The following is a 17,685-nucleotide window of genomic DNA, read 5'->3' as shown; positions in this document are numbered from 1 at the left end:
TGTTTCACTCAGAATACTATAATTCACAAACCAATGATCCAACAAACATATGGATTTAATTTTAGTAGCGCCATCTATCTGTCAGAACGGGGAATCAATTGACTTGTTATATCAGTATATATTTCCCAAATTAAAATAAAACTAATCAACTTAAGCTAAAGTTATAAAAAAATAATACATTTATAAACTAAAACAGTTCATGTGGTTTGGTTCCTATTTTCTGATTTGCTGCGTGTTGTCCAGTAGCTGTATTGCATCGACATTGTTGTGATTAGTAATCCTATTTAATGTTTAAAGGCAAAATCTTGAATCACTTCGTGTATCCATTTGATTTCGAGGTCATCGTGCAGATTTTCGATGGGTACGTAGCGAAAATCATTGATTTAATGCTTTACTGCAACCCCATAGGTCTAAATTGTCTTTATGATTGACGGATGAACGAATATCTTTGGTTTTAGGTCAAGTTGAGAGTATTTTCCGACTAACTAGTACAGTTGCTTGACTTTGAGTCTAATCTGCTCTGCTATTTCACTAACATGATGTTTCCAGTTTAACGAAATATCGAGATATGTTCCGAGTTATTTAGCTTATTCTGCTTGAGGATTCGGGTATTCGTCAACTGATATAATTAGGTTTTTGTCATTTCGCCGCAACACAAAATTAACATGGACAGATCTGGAGCTATTAAGCTGTATTTCCCAGTTTTTAATCCATTTGTAGGACTTGTTGACCGCTACCTGGACTTTTTATACTGCCTTAGACAGAGATACATATTTTTCCATGATTATTGTGTCATCCGGAAATATTCTAGGTTTAATACAACAGTATATAGCAGATATAGGAGTGGTTCCAGGACACTATTCTGTGGCGCTCCAACCGAAATAGGTTTAAGTATTGAGAATGTCCCTTCATGCGAGACTCTTAAAGGTCAAAAGCTTATGAGGCTTCTAGGAATATTGCAGGACAATATTTCTTTTTTTCAAATGCCTTTTCAACAACTGCAGTTACTCTGTGCACTTGGTCCATTGTCGAGTAGTGATTTGGAAGTCTAGACTGAAAAGCTGGTATTTGTATAAATGGCTTAATTCGTTTTATTAGCGGTTTTATTTTATTACCAAACCAAACCAAACTAAGCTGAAAATCTGGTATTTCTATAAATGGTTTTATAAGTTTTATTAGCCAAATTTTATCTCTCAAAGAATTTTGATATCGCATGTGTTAGCGAAACATGCCTATAAGAACCAACTTATTCTGCCGGGCTGTCAGGTTTTTCTTAGGATAATTCGAGCAACCTTAAAACATCCCGGAGCATGCTTCAATCTCAAACAGGCATGGAATATATATGTGAACATGTTTACTGCTTTTCCTGGTATCACATTGAATAACCCAGGTGTTAATTTCTGTAGCAACGTCCATTGGAGAAATCAGACATTCATTCATTCATTCATTCAATCATTTATTCATAGAAATCAGAGATTCAGCTACTTCGCACTGAACGGAATTTATATCTATTATGGATTCTATATCATTCGGTTGGAATAGGCACGTTAGCTAAAGGTTCTAAGAATAATTCAGCTTTCTCATCGTTGCGTCGAATCTATTCATTTTGATCATTTTAATTAGGTACTATTCTAATAATTGCTCCTTAAAATCGCCAAGTTGCTTTCCATAGCGAGAAATGTTTGTCTGCTTCTGAGCTTACATATCTACATATTTTTTGAAGCAACTCTTTTTATATTCTTTATTCTTTTGATTTTTCTGGTTATTAATTATTAAAGACACCGGAAATGAATCAGCGGTTTATGTCACTCAAATTCACAGAAGTATCTTAATAACCTTTAGAATTACCTCTAGAACAATTATGTACTATACCTTCCAATAAAGCGAGCACATTAACTTATTGTCTGTATCAAAAATTTAAGATTTTTTACGTGTATGTAGATAATTTTACGTGATTATACTATTCTTAATTGTTAAATACGGGAATAACTGAAAATAACACAAAATCTTAATATTACATTCATTTAATATTAAGTTAACACACTCAAGTGAGACAAAGTGTCTTCAGATTTTAAATTCCCTTCCGTCAATTTCCGGTACAACGTTGCTAGATTTTGATTTTAAAAATTAGGCGTCGAGAGTGCGACTGAAACGACGAATAATCTACCGTATAAGAGTTGCAGCTGGTAACGCTTCGGCTAGAGATTTTGGGTCAGCGATCTAACTTTTATTCTTGTTTACTTGATTTGGGCGTTGATTTTAGCCCTAAAAGCTCCTACTTGGTATAAGCTTTAACCGCGCCAATTTTCACGGCTCCAGGTGCCCCGGTTTAACATTTTCTTTACGCCGATTAATATAAAGATCACGCGATAGAGAAAGCAACAGACCAAATATGTCATTGGCATAGAGGTCATTGGCAAAACTTTCAACTGTCTGGAATATCCTGACCGAATAAGACTTGGTAATTTGTATAATTTTCGGAATTTTCCAACTCGGGATCTCGGCAAAGTTTTGAAAGGATTTTTTTTATTCCATTTCGAATAAACAAGCCCGGCATAATTTATACAAGGCAAACAAAGAAAGCGAAAAAATGAGAGGGAATCTAAATATTATATAAGGGAAAGTTTGTTAAGGTTTATATAAGTCTCAAATTGCCATCGAGGTAGACCGAATTGGGAATTAGGAGTTTAATTAATTTTCCGACGTGATACAAAAAAGTCGCGTCTTATTTTTTACCCTTCGTAGCCGGATGTCTTTCGGCAAATTTTGAAAATCAAATGCTTCCGAAAGTTCCTGGGAGTGGTTTTTTTCAGTTCTGGCTGTGGATACTTTGATGTGGATACTGCGGTTTTTAGTAACATGGCTATTAACAGCTTTACTGAATTTTGCTTATATACCTGGCAGTTAAAACAATAGTAGGTGTGCCGTTAAATCCTTACTGTTTTTTTGCTAAGAAAGTCCAATTACAATCGTACTCTATTGATACAAAAATGTGTTAGTCGGATGGAACCGGGTTTGGGTAGTACTACGGCAGCAACAAAACCTCCTCCAGAAGTGATTTTCCGACTCCTTTAATTAGTTTTGCTGTATTATACGGTGCATCTTCATGCTCTAAATCACGATATCATGTCTTGTGGGGCGCATTATGAACGATTTTCAATAAATGTATAATAAATGTTTTACGGATTTGACCGGTTCCCCAACATTCAAAGCATGGTCTTGCAACCGAAACTATCTGGCCTTGCTGGCCCGCTTGGGATTTTCGAAAAAAATTATATTTGTACCGTTACTACCTTTTACACCTTTGAAGCAGCTTTTCATTGATATTTTCTCAATGTTCTACTTGTCACTCAATTTACGTGGCACTCATCTTAACGTCATTTGGATAATTCCCAACGTTTGTAATTATTCACAAATTAGGAATCAACTTTTTTACCGATTGTTTTTGAATTTGTGTTGTGTTTTCGTCCAATAGCTTTGACAATTCCACATCTTCTTGAATATAGAGACCATCGTTATATTTGGAGCAGATTACCAGTAAATAAGGACTTTCAGTATTTTATTTTGATGAAGTAAGAAAAGTCATCCGTGCCGAAAAAGCACTCATTCAAGGACGAAGCTCGATATTTTCGAAATAAAAAAATCTATAACGTGGTTTTAGATAACGCTGAGACCAACGTTAGATGGCTGGATCTCGTTCAACTCATTAGCGGGATGACTGTAAATGAATACCTCTACATTCTTACTGATAAAATTCCAATTATGGCTGGTATGTTGCTGCCAAATACTGGTATAATTCAAGATGATAATGCCCATACTTACAGCCAAAAAGGTTTATTGTTAGTTTGAGGAACAACAGCAGATCATTATACATCTTCCTTATCTGCAGGTCAACCTAATTGAGTTATGAGTGAACAGATTTCCAACATCACTGAATCAAATGGCGCATATTTTTCACCAAAACATAAGAGAATATTCTAGTGAAAACTATTTTGACTATATTTCACTACACGTGATTAATAAACACATTTTGTATATACATCAGATTTTCATATCATTTTGTCCATCCGCAGTACAACATAAAACTAATATAGACCACAGTAAAAGCCGAAAGGCCTGCGGCCTACTCATGTTCATTCTTGAAAATAGCTTGAGAAATTTAATAGCTGCGCCTAGTTTACAAACGGAAGCTATAGTTAGAAGGTAATTTTTAGCTTAATCTTTATTTATGTTTACAAATGTTTATTGAGTAACATAATTATTTATTAGTTAATAGAGAAAATTAGCAGCAGTTACGTGAAAATAATTAAATGTTACAACATTCGGGCAAATTTGAAGTAAAATAATTAAAAAAATAAAATAATCAAAGTAAATCATACATAGATTACTCCACAAGTATCTCTAGATTTGGCGCATGCTCACCCTCACGCATAGAATATACCATAGAGAAGAATAAACTATACGACACTATATCGTCTTCCTTTTTTAATGGTGGTACATTATTTTCGAGTCGATCGGTACAGTCGATATAGTTAAAACAACCAAATAATCTAGAATATTTATATTTTGTGTTACACTAATAATTCTGTAGTAATAATAATAAAATTATTGTGTTATTCTTGGTGGTCTAACATATATTGGTTTTAGAATATGGAAGAACAAGGGTAAGTGCAGAATGTAAGGTAAAATTTTTAAAAGTTACAAAATCTAAACGGAAACAGCACATATATAACACCTCATTTTCAACGACTTCGAATAGGTATCAACATATGCCAAAATTTAATGTTAACATAGAAGAAAATGATTCTGGTTGTATAGGAAGTAGTCAAGTCATTAATGTGGTTTGTCATCAAGAATAGTAGCAAAAATTGTAGTAACTGATAATAATTATACATACATTTTAAACACAATATATTTTAGTAATGATTTGCATTTTATTTTATAGGTAAGATTTATTTAGAATTTGTGGAGAGTGAAAGTGGAAGAATGTGAAATTCAGCATTTTGCTGAGATGTAAGAACAGTATACAGAGATACTATTTTAGGGTAAATGATGTGGCTGAGTGAATGGACGTAAAACGAAATGAAACAGTGGTGTTTACATTATGTGACCGTTATTTATTGGCTATATAAAAAAATGTGAAAAATACAAATGATAAAACGGATGGCAGTGGTGTTACCTGGAGACGAGGCTTGGGCACGTCTAAACCATTATTGTTTTGAAAAATTAATTATGTTTTGACTGAGATTTCTTTCAGCTTAAAAGTACAATAATCCGTTCATTTTAGATTAGTAAAGGTAATATATTTTAATAGAAAGCTCGAGGTAGTCAATCCATTAATAGGGTTTGTAGATCAAGATTAGTAGCGATCATAGCTTATTATATTTGGAGATTTTTAGGAGAATTTCACTGCTTTCATATATAGTGATATATATTTCATATATAGGCTGTTTCGTTTGACTTTAACTATGTTGGCTGGGTTTGGCAAAAAATATTTTGATCTTTTTTATGGTAATGTTTATTTATATGGTTCTTATATACTTATTGTTATTTGTTCAAATATGTAAATTTATATAAATATGGTGATTTAATTATATAATTTTTTTAATTAAATGTGTTATTTACAAAATTTTACCATTTTTATTTACTTCCTGAACATATTTACCTAGTTATACATATTTTCGACATTAAATCTAATAATCACCATACAAAAATGTAAGCAAATACTCGGATTATTCTCTGTTTTAGAATTAAATGGAGCTCAACATGTGGATGCGCCAAATCGGGAGATACCTATACTTCGAAGTAATGTATCCTATAATGTACAAATGTTGTGTTTACATTAACGCAACGTTTCCATTACTGAGTATTGACGTTATTCAGCGTCCGCTGTATAAGTTTTCTTTTATAACGACTTGTATTTTACAAATTACAATACAGATGAAAAAAAACTTAAGAATTTGAGGCTGCTATCGTCGAAAATATCAAAGCACATTATTTTTCGTGTCCCTTAATGAAACGTTTGTTTTGTGTCGAATCGAAGTTTTCCAATTACACGGCCCTTCCCCTCTCGAAATTAACATTATAATTAAGACACAACGCGAAAACGAATCCGTGGCGTCGGTGTCGCCGATACGGAGGCGGTGACGGGGCGAGGGGACCGGATTTTATTAAATAATGCTCGCGAGAAGTCTTTTAATAAATCCGAGTTTAATAAGTTCGCCTTTTCGGGGGGAAGAAGTCGAAATTTTTCAAAGACATTTTCCCGACGTCGTCTCCTGAATTAATATGAGCATTCTTCAAACAAAAACAGGACGACCGTTCAGGTAGCAAAAACTGGATCGCTCGTAATATTCGGAATGCCGCGAATTTTCGATGCTCCGCCCGAGGGGAAGAATGAAGTAAACAGGATAAATGACTTTATTTGATAATATAAAACACGCTGTTCCGTTTTACCGGCTAATAGGGGATTTTTGCGCTTCGTCGAATTCTTGGAGAGTTCTCTTAGTGGGCCTTGTTTATTTCTTGCACCGGGGTTGCTTTTATGTTTCGGGATTATGTTAAAATAGTTTATGAGACAATTTGTATATTTTATTTATGGGAACTAAGTTGCGGGAGAAATTTTTGCGAATAAGGTAGTCTACGAGGGTGGTTCAAATATTATCGAGACAAATACTCTCGAGAGTATTTCTCCCTCTCTCTTAAAACACGTTTATTTACTGTTGAAAAAACGTACAAATATTGACAGTTTTTCTAGGTATTTTCCCTCACTAGTTATGCATTTTGTCCATCTTTCCGGAAGTTTTTTGATGCCGGTATCGAGGAATTCCTTGGGCAAGTTTAACAGCCATGTACGCACTAACTCCTCTACCTCGTCGGCGGTGTTGAATCTTTTACCTCCGAGGGCTTCTTTCAGTGATCCAGACATATGATAGTTGTAGGGTGATACATCCGGACTCTAGGGGGAGCGCTCCAGTACCTCTCACTCAAATTCCTATATTGTATCGAGAATGAGGCGCACGGTATGAGGATCGCATTTCGTGCTGGAATGTTTTCAGAAGATTAGAGTAGTAGGAAATCGAAGTAGAGCACGTCCTGCCGGTCCCAGAACACCTTGCCCGCGGACCTGGTTGTCTTCGCTTTGACTAGCGCCCCTTCCTCCTTCCTCCTCCACTCTTTAGACGATATCTGGCTTTCGGGAGTGTAATAGTGTTCACATGCCTTGTCTGTAGTGAAGATTCGTATTAAAAATTCGTATCGCATCAGCAAGCGGCGACCAATTTTCAACCGCGAAAATTTTTAATCAATGTTCAACAATTTAGGAACACATCGCGCCGTTATTTTGCAATATTGAAGGTTTTTGTGGATGATAAACACTACACTACCAATACTGATACCGAGTTCAGTCGAAATGTCCCGAACATTCATGCTATAGTCTTGTCGGCGAATGTTTTCAGGTGTATTCTAGTTCTAGTTCCAGGGTTCAAACATTTTTTTTCCGGTTTCGCGTCCATCCTTGAATGCTTTGGCCCATTTAAACATAGCAGTCCTACTAAGGTACTCACTACAGGTCTTTATAACGCCTTCCCACACTAAAAAATGAAAGACAATATGTTGGGCTACGGTGGTCGACACTTGACGTTCACTAATGGTTGTGGGACGCACGTGAAACACCCCCGACGAAACCAAACTGTTCGTAAGGGACCCAGCTATCACATACTCAAGCCACGACCTTCAAAACATACCTACTCAAGCCACGACCTTCAAAACATACCTGCGCGCTATCTACAGCGTTTGTCTCTATCATATTTGAACCACCCTGGTAGTTCAATCAATCAATCAATTCAATTCAAATAATCAATATTTCAAAAATAAGTTCGTTTCGTAATAATAAGAATATTCATTTTTTTCAAATAGAACTAAATCTAATAAAGAAGATGAATTTCTGGATGAACAAATATTAGAAAGTTTATTTTAGCGATTTTCGTAATATTTCTTTTAAGACTTGTTTAGTATTCTATAAGCAATTATAAAAACTCTAAACAGATTATATTCATCCAGTATATCCAATAGTCTAAATTGAGTTTATTGTTTTACTGGTTTGGAAACAAACTTTAGGAAAAATGTTGAATACCAAAGTCGATTTAGTGCTAAATCAGTCACTATCACTGTCACTTTTTTTGCTTTAGATTTTGATTGAAAATTAAAGCATTAGCTACAATTCTATATTCTGATGAAAGAATCCTTCTTATCCTTGATTCTGCTCGGGTGTATATTTAGTCCATTTTTAGTATACAGATTTTAAACAACTGGAACCCGAAAGGTATTGCCCCCACAAATCGTATTTCTGATGTAAACACATTAATAATATTCTCTTGAATCTGTTATTATATTTTTGTCTAATCAATGTTTCTTTTACACTCATAATATTATAAGATCAACCATGATTTAGTTGTCCGTGACACAAGAATGGTTTAAAATAATTTTATGCTAACTATTTACACAAAATAGGAATGCTTTTAGAATATTGCCTCTGTTTTTTCTATTACATCCATATTTTACTAAATCTACACTAAAAAAGAAGTAAACCTGACAAAGAAATAACACGTAAATTTAAAAAAAAATATTTTTAACAAAAAAATTGAACCAACTACAAAAAAAGCTCCTTAAGCTCACTAAAGTAAAAAAAAATAATCAAACTTAGAATTTTACCACAAAAAAAAACGTTTTAATATAAAATATGTACATAAAATAAGTAAATATACAATATTCATAGTAATTTAACTATTTAACCTGTCTACTACACGTATTTTATATTGTACTTTATACACACCATTTAACTTAATACCAACATAAACCTATTTATCTATTATAATATTATTTTAACTACTTCCACTTGATCACTTTGAAGTCGGTGCCGAAGCCAAAGAGTTATGTTAATTTTGTTTTGTTTTATTGGTAATTTGATTTTGTGGATATGTCACAAAATTATATTATTATTTTTGTATTGTTTATGTTCCGGGGTGCGCTACCTATTCTAGGTGATTTCACAAATGTTGCAATCAAACTAGAACAAAAAAAGTCAACCTCCGCGTATGAGCTCAACATTCTAACCTTTACACCATAGAAACAGTTGCGTACAAAATTTCCGCGGCTTCTCATATGCTACGGTTAGTGCTTAAAAAACAAGCTGACTGAATTTTACACTAAACTTCTTCCGATTTTTCGTCACATCAGTTCAGCAATAACATTATGCAGTAATATCTCATTATTTAAGATAAAAAATATGTAAAAAAAATTACGTGCCATTGCAATTTGAGGTTTTTATTCGATTTCCCCTCCTTCCCCCAACATATGAAAACATACAACAAATATATATATATATATATATATATATATATAAATGTCTTCCTCTTAAGAATAGGTCATTTTTTCGAACCCCAGATTCATTTTTTCGTTCGATTACTAAACGTAAACACCGGTACATTTGATAACACCAGACCCTTACGGGCCTCTTTTCGGGACCCAATTTTAAATCGCAATCACATCTTCCTATACAGATCCAGAATTGAAATTCGTCCCTATTGTGTTAGGCATTAACGTGACGACTGCGTTAAGCCTTCATCTGAGCGTGGAGGTCGTGATTTTACAGTACTGGAGAAGATTTTGCAAAAAGTCACGACTTAATTATTTTCGTTATCGTTGGACTAAATTCGTTCCTGTATGAGGAACCTGAGGATAAAACTGAGTCAAAAATATAACATTTGTTTTTTATTGCTTTTAAATATTCTTCTAGTTCGGACGAGAATCAAGATTAGGAAAAATAACATTTAGACCAACAAAAGCGCGTAAGGGAGTGACTGTAGTATTTTTAGAAATATTAAGGAATTAATGAAAAACCGAAGGGTGCATAAATTAATTTTAATAGTATTTATAGTAGTAATGTTAATAGTAGTAGCATATTTAGAAAACTTTTGCAGCGGAATCGACTGCTGCTAATGTATATATTATCGAGGGACTTACAGGGAAAACTACATAAAATTAAACAGTTATAATAGTTTGTAGGTAACGGTTTGTATTTTATTATATCTGCTTGAATTCTTTTCCAAATCACCCATGAGGTTGAGTCTTGTGCGCTTTTTTTATATAGTGGTAGACCCTGGAGGCCTAATTCACCTAATTAACAACCCTGTTCCAAGTAATGTATCTTATGTTCATTATAGAGCATATTTGACTTTTACGTTTAGTTCTTGTTTCGGTACAGTGTGTCCTTGTAAAGTCATTTTAATATCAGAGTCACTTACACACATAAAAGATCAACTGAAAAGACCTCGGCCTGACACATAAATTTAAATCCTTATATTTTTTAGTTAGCCCTCAAAAGATGCGTGTATAAATTTGACAGCTGTCGGATCATTAGTTTGTGAATTGTAGCATTTTGAGTGAAGCAACTTTTGTTATTGTCGAAAAAATGGAAAAACAAAAAAATGCACACGGGGCTTTAACTGATGAGGCAACGAAAAGTATGTTTAAGTTTCTGTAATATTTTCTGCAGCTCTTTCGTGATTAGAATTCTTTTAGTAATTAGGCCGTATGACACATAGAATATATTAGCCATAATATAATGACTGATTTCTATATATGTCAATAAGGATCTTCTAATCATTCTATTGGAATATTTAATATACTTCCACTGGAAATGAAGATGCGTTGGAATTATGTTACACAAACATAATGAAACGACATTTTATTTCTTGATATTTTCTCTATTTTTTTTATAAGAGAACTTTTCATTAAAATTTCTTAAGAATCTTTCTTAACTGCTGCCAACACAATGCTGCCAATATACTTGCCACCAATAATGAAATAAATTTTGCCGGCTTGGAGGCGCACTGGTAAAGGCGATGGGACGGTCCTCCTACTGTTGCGATAACTACGGCTTCGAATCCTGCTGGGGCATGGTCGTAAATTTATGTTTGTGATTGTTTAAAATTTGAAAATGTTCTAGGCAAGAGTGTAAAATTCGACAAGAAAAATGATCTCAGTAACGCCAGTAACCAGGCTGAGTAAGACCGGATGTCTTCTGGGATGACTTCCAAAGTTGGTCACTCGCTAGTCAGTGAGGACCGTGGAGAAGCCCACGTTAAACTTTAGGCCCAGTCCAGATAAACCCATAGTTGGTAAAAAGAGACTTTAAAATATGTTTAAAAAATTATATACAAAAGTAAATTTTATAAATATTTTCTATATAATGTATATTGTTATATATTTTTTGTTTTTTTTATTTATGCGTCAGATTTGTTTTTCTTGAATTCAGTCGGAAATATGAAACACAACAAGAACTAAATTCGTTAAAGTCTTCAACTCGACCGAATTTAATGATTTTTTCCAAGCGCATAAATCAAAGGCAAAAGAAAATTTGCTATTAGACAAGTTGGATGATAGAACGGGACACAAAGCGAAAATATAAAATGTTCGTATCAAAAGGAAAACAAGGATATCTCTCTGATGTTCCAGAAAATCCAATAATATCGTTTTGCAAAAGTACAGTGCCAACTTGAAGCAATGCCGGCGAACAAAAGAAACATATTCCTTTGAGGGTTGCATAATCTTTATAGAAATAAAAAAAAATCAATGTTTTTATATCGCGGGTCAATAAAAACTCGTATTTTATTTCGGTGAAGGTAAAATAAAGATGCGCTCTCTGCCAAGAAAACGGAAGAGAATCCAGACAGTATTTGAAAATTTTCCGATGAAAGAACGCATGTTTCATAAAACATGTTGTTGTTAAGTCTTTGAGAAATGTCTTTTAAGTAACTGGTACCATACCTCGGTAATAAAATCAATTTCCTCTATACTTCCTATTGACTTTCCTTCAAACGTGTTATATTATTTTAATTTTTCCTTTTTTATTTCTTTTACTTAAGTCAATAATTCAGTTGCCGTAATTTTGTCTGGATCTACATTGAATAAATAGGTCTAAACGACAATATTCGACTTCCTATTACTCTTATTCAAGTAATTTTGCAATATGGCAACAGTGTTGTTATTGAAAAGGTTTATATAGAATGAACTTCCATATAATGAACTTTCTAACCACAGTACCTCACACAATATATTTAGTTCTACTTTAGTTTTTTTTTCACCAATATACACATAGACCTATAAATTAGTTTTAAAGGTTTAGGGTAAATTAGATGGCTCGGTGAATGGAGGTAAAACGAAATGAAACAGTGGTGTTTACATTATGGAACCGTTATTTATTGAAGTAATATAAAAATATAAAGATACAAATGATAAAAAAAAGGCTGGCAGCAGTGTTACCTGGAGACGAGGCTTGGGCAGTCGATGGTGGCACGTCTAAACCAAACGATGGTTGAGTACTCAATGAATGGAAGTACCCTTCAATAACATCCCAGATAAACGTTTCGACGTTGCCATATATTCGTTAGCGGGTTCTAGTTGGCGCTGCTGGCACCCCGCCTTTGTTCCACATCTGGGATTATATTTCTGGGTATTTTGTAGACCGTTATTCCACGATGTAAAATTTGACATGACTCAAGCTCGCTACAAAGTTTTTTTTTTAATTTGAAGTTCTATTACGAAAAGTCGGTAAAATGTATTTTATTCAAGTATTCTCCATAGGTAGCCGCTACCTTTTCCCATATTTTAGGAGATTTACGGATTCCACTCAGCGGATATAAGTCGTTTATAGTATAAAATAAAGGATATGAAAATGTACCACCCTAAAAAGTCCAATAGGCTGGAGGGTTTTTAATTAATAAAAAAAAGTTACGGATTGCATCTGGAATGGAGCCATTTTTTTTGGTATGTTCACAAACATTGAAGCGCCATAAACAACTTCATTAACATTGTTCAGACAGGTCATAGCTTAATTATCGGAACAACTAATAATCAAAAGGAGGAAAGGGCGGGTGGGGAAACATTTCTTATATTAATGCTTCCAAGCATAGTTTCACTGATTGTAATATGTTATCGGGCATTATCATGCTGAAGAATAACATTGTTGTGTCTTTGCTCGCATTCCCGTCTTTTTACTCGGAACGCTCGGTTCAAATACATCAATTGTAGTCGATAATGACCCATTGAGAGTTCAATTTGCTTATAGCAGCTCATGGTATACCACAGCAAGCTAATCCCAGCGAATACACTTTTCATCACTAGTCAGCCCTTGACAATTTCGCAGTTGAAGCAGCATATCACACATGACCAAACGCCTTTCAATGTCTCTTGGTTTCAATTTATACAGCACAAAATACCTAAGGTCTTGGATCATTTGCTTGTTCTTTTAGCAATTGGAAATTGTTTTTGTGTTACTTTCGTTAACTCTGCATATTCTTCTTGCGTTTTACATGGATCGTCATCGAGTAATCTCTTCAAATCCTCGTCATTAATTTTTTTACTGTCCGGTACGCTTTTAATATTGTGAAAATACCACTTTAAATGGTCGAAACCACTTTAAATGTTGGAGAATGTTCGTCGTAAGCTTCACACAGCATTCGATAACATTCAGCCACATTATCTTCACAATGAAGTAAAAAGTAAAATTCAGATATTTTCAAGGCAGTGAAAAATAATTTGGTTCACACTTCGAGGAAATAACTTAACAGGTCAATTCAAAAGTCCCGGCGTACCATAGTAAAACACATTTTTGATGACACACTGATTATAGCGACCCTCTAACTATTCGATATCATTTTTATAGTACTATTTGTCCTCTGCTTCAAAATAGACCTCAGTTTCGGCGATCCCCTCTTCATTCGACCAAAAATTTCTTCTCAGCGAGCATTCTTTTGAGATCTGAGAACAGAAAACAGCCGCTGGGTGCCAGATCTGGAGAATACGGTGGATGAAGAAGCAATTCGAACCCAAATTCATGGATTTTTGCTATCGTTTTCACTCACTTGTGACATAGTGCATGGTTTTGGTGAACCAGCACTTTCGTTTTCTTCAAATGCCGCCGTTTTTCGGCGATTTCGTCCTTTAAATGGTCCATTAACGCTGTGTAATAGTCGCTGTTGATGGTCATTCCTTTTTCAACGTAGCCAACGAAAATGATTCTATGCGTACCCCAAAACACAGACGTCATAACCTTGCCAGTCGACTGTTGCGTTTTCCCACGCTTCGGAGCGGGTTCATTATTTGGACTTCGGAGTAAAATGTACCTGATACGATTTAATAGCTAGTCACACCATCTGCTGTATATTCTTTAAAATTAACTTATAAGATGGAATTTATTTAAACTCCTTATTCAAATTGTTAAGAAGGATAAAAGTGCACAAAAGAACACAGCCATATATAAACACAAATATATTAATATAGTTATATAATTAATAATAATAAATTAAATTTAAAAAGTTGTTTGTTATTGAAGACTAGAAATATTATATGACAAACACAGCGTTACCTTTGTATCACATTTTATCCGCTCCAATTGTCGAAATATCTTCTTAAAACCCAGCGAGAAAAGAAGACCGGATTTACTGCCTTCTGCCGTAAGCCTCTTTCAAGCTTTATTTCGGCTTTGGATTCGCCAAAACAGGCAGAAGAGTTGATTATCTAATACTTTTGTCATACAATTTTAGAGATTGACTTGACGGTATTTTTGGAATTTGTTGATATTGTTTGTAATTAGTGCCCTAATGATTATATTGTGTTAATATTATTGTTATAATTAATTTAACATAATTTGTTATTTTAGGTTGGGTTAGTGCGGACTATAGATTCATTCATGATGAAGAGTAAGGCTTTTTGGTGTTGGGTGTCTGCAAGGGTGGCAGATCCCAAGCGAGCAGAGGTGACAACCTCGCTCTTTTAGTTTCTTTGCCGGTTTCTCAATTTTCGCAGAAACATAAAACACACCAATAAAATATCAAATTACCCTTAAAATATGATCGATGTTTTACCATTAACGAAAACTTTCTAACGGTCGATTCTGGGATTTTCAACTCCTCGAAACACAAGTATTTCTTTTTTGTTCGTTTTTTTCAGAGATGAATTTAAAAAATTATATTAAAAAATAATTTGCTTTTACAATTATATAATGTACATTATTTAAACAGTTCCATATTTATTTTTTGTAGTGTGTTCTATTTTTTTTATTAATAATATTTTGTAATAGTTGTTTTTAGATTAAAATTAGTGTTTTATTTTAGTTTAAAGGGTTTTGTATAATTTAAAATTCACCCAACATATTGATTGCAGAAAGCTATGATGGCGTAGGAACATGCAGTCACTGTTATGCGCACCAATTAAATTTGATTATGTCTAAAGCTGCTTCCCCAACGATCAAGATCCTTTCAAGCTTTATTTCGGCTTTGGATTCGCCAAAACGGGCAGAAGAGTTGATTATCTAATACTTTTGTCATACAATTTTAGAGATTGACTTGACGGTATTTTTGAATTTGTTGATATTGTTTGTAATTAGTGCCCTAATGATTATATTGTGTTAATATTATTGTTATAATTAATTTAACATAATTTGTTATTTTAGATTTAGTTAGTGCGGATTATAGATTCATTCATGACGAAGAGTAAGGCTTTTTTGACCATTGGTCCTCAAAGACCTAGCTCTCATAATTCCTTCAAATATATTTTTATTTTTTATATCACTTAACTTATCTATCAATTTTCTGTATTTTGTATAACTATATTTCTTTATATATTCATAATGATGATTCTTCTTCTGTCGCTCAGTCTTAGTCTATACAATATATATATACCATAATTGCAATCGCTTGTGGTCTTCCATAATATTTTAATCACTATTAGGTATTTAAATATTGTAGTTCTAATATCAATATTAAAAATAATAAACGACATCAATTTAATAAATTTTACAGCTACAGAAATATTTAGTGATAATTCATTAAAGTTATTATATTATAATGTCCAGTAGCGTTGTTTTTTTTACAAGAAGCCATAATGAAACAACCTAGGATGGGTTACTGTTCAAGCATACTTCTGGCACTACAAGTTTATAGTCGATGCTAAACTATGCAGAAGTTGTCTCAATGACGAGGAGAACTTAGTTTATAGCTCAGTTACCGGATGATCTATAGGTTGCGGTGAAAGTTGAAGCAAACTTTTACAAACAAAAACCAAACTACCTCAGATTATGGCTCAAGGTATTAGCAGTTTAATAGAAACTACCGTTTCGATATTTTCGTGTTTAATGAATTTTTAATACCATTTCTTGGTTAGAAAATGCTACAACTGTCGAGATCCTCACGAGTTTCAGTTTTAATTTTTAACCGACTTCAAAAAAAGGAGTAGGTTCTATGTTCGTCTCTCTCTCTCTTTCTGTCTCTCTCTCTCTCTCTCTCTATATATATATATATATATATATATATTTATTTATATATAAGTAGTTATATTAGTTATAATAGTTAAATTTATAGATAAATGATTGGATAAACGAATAGGTAAATGAATAGAATTTAAAATAAAAAGAAGACTGGAATACTGGTATAGAATAAAAACGCGGTTTGTGCAGCATAAAACACTGTATAATCGACACGATTGAAAGACGTAACTACGTCTGACGGTCGCGGCTGCATCAATGAACTTTCATAGAGCTCGAAAAACCTTTAAGCATGTTAAGTTATCATATTTGGCAAATGCAGTTCGAGGAGGAGCTAAACATGTTGCCAATTATGGCAATTGTTATTGGTGTTGGGTGTCTGCAAGGGTGGCAGATCCCAAGCGAGCAGAGGTGACAACCTCGCTCTTTTAGTTTCTTTACCGGTTTCTCAATTTTCCCAGAAACATAAAACACACCAATAAAATATCAAATTACCCTTAAAATATGATCGATGTTTTACCGTTAACGAAAACTTTCTAACGGTCGATTCTGGGATTTTCAACTCCTCGAACCACAAGTATTTCTTTTTTGTTCGTTTTTTTAGAGATGAAATTAAAAAATTATATTAAAAAATAATTTGCTTTTACAATTATATAATGTACATTATTTAAAGAGTTGCATATTTATTTTTTGTAGTCTGTTCTATTTTTTTTATTAATAATATTTTGTAATAGTTCTTTTTAGAATAAAATTAGTGTTTATTTTAGTTTAAAGGGTTTTCTATAATTTAAGATTCACTCAACATATTGATTGCAGAAAGCTATGATGGCGTAGGAACATGCAGGCACTGTTATGCGCACCTATTAAACTTGATTATGTCTAAGGCTGCTTCCACAACGAACAAGTACGTTTACTTTTTGACAATCTACAAGATATTCCTTTTTTTATAATTCTCCCTAACGAGTGGAAATGTTGAACAAAATTGTGCACAGAAGTATCTAGTAACAAATCTATGACGAAAGCGAAGATCAATTCTCCAGCAACACAGTTTGTAGCAGTCTCTATTCGCCATATACTACACTGAGTGATCCGATTTCCACTTTTTGGCTAAGTTTTTTCCATCATGTGATGCTCCACTTAGATATCCCTTTTAAGGAACTGCAGCAAAGAAAAATCGAACCCACTGAAATATGAGACGTTACCGAAAATTTCGAACGCAGTATTATACAAGTTCGTAATAATGTTGATAACATCTTTAGTGAAGCATGAGGTATAATAAGTCATGAGCCACGAGAAAATAAACACGATCTTGGAGACAACAGTAAATTTGGTCACCAAATTTCTGCTTTACAGGTGTGTGA

Source organism: Rhynchophorus ferrugineus, unplaced genomic scaffold, assembly GCF_030347505.1.
Source record: "Rhynchophorus ferrugineus isolate W39M unplaced genomic scaffold, kcgeb_rfMv2 rfM4, whole genome shotgun sequence".
Lineage (NCBI taxonomy): Eukaryota > Metazoa > Arthropoda > Insecta > Coleoptera > Curculionidae > Rhynchophorus > Rhynchophorus ferrugineus.
The sequence above is the reverse complement of the archived record's forward strand: the minus strand, read 5'-3'. Positions refer to the sequence as shown.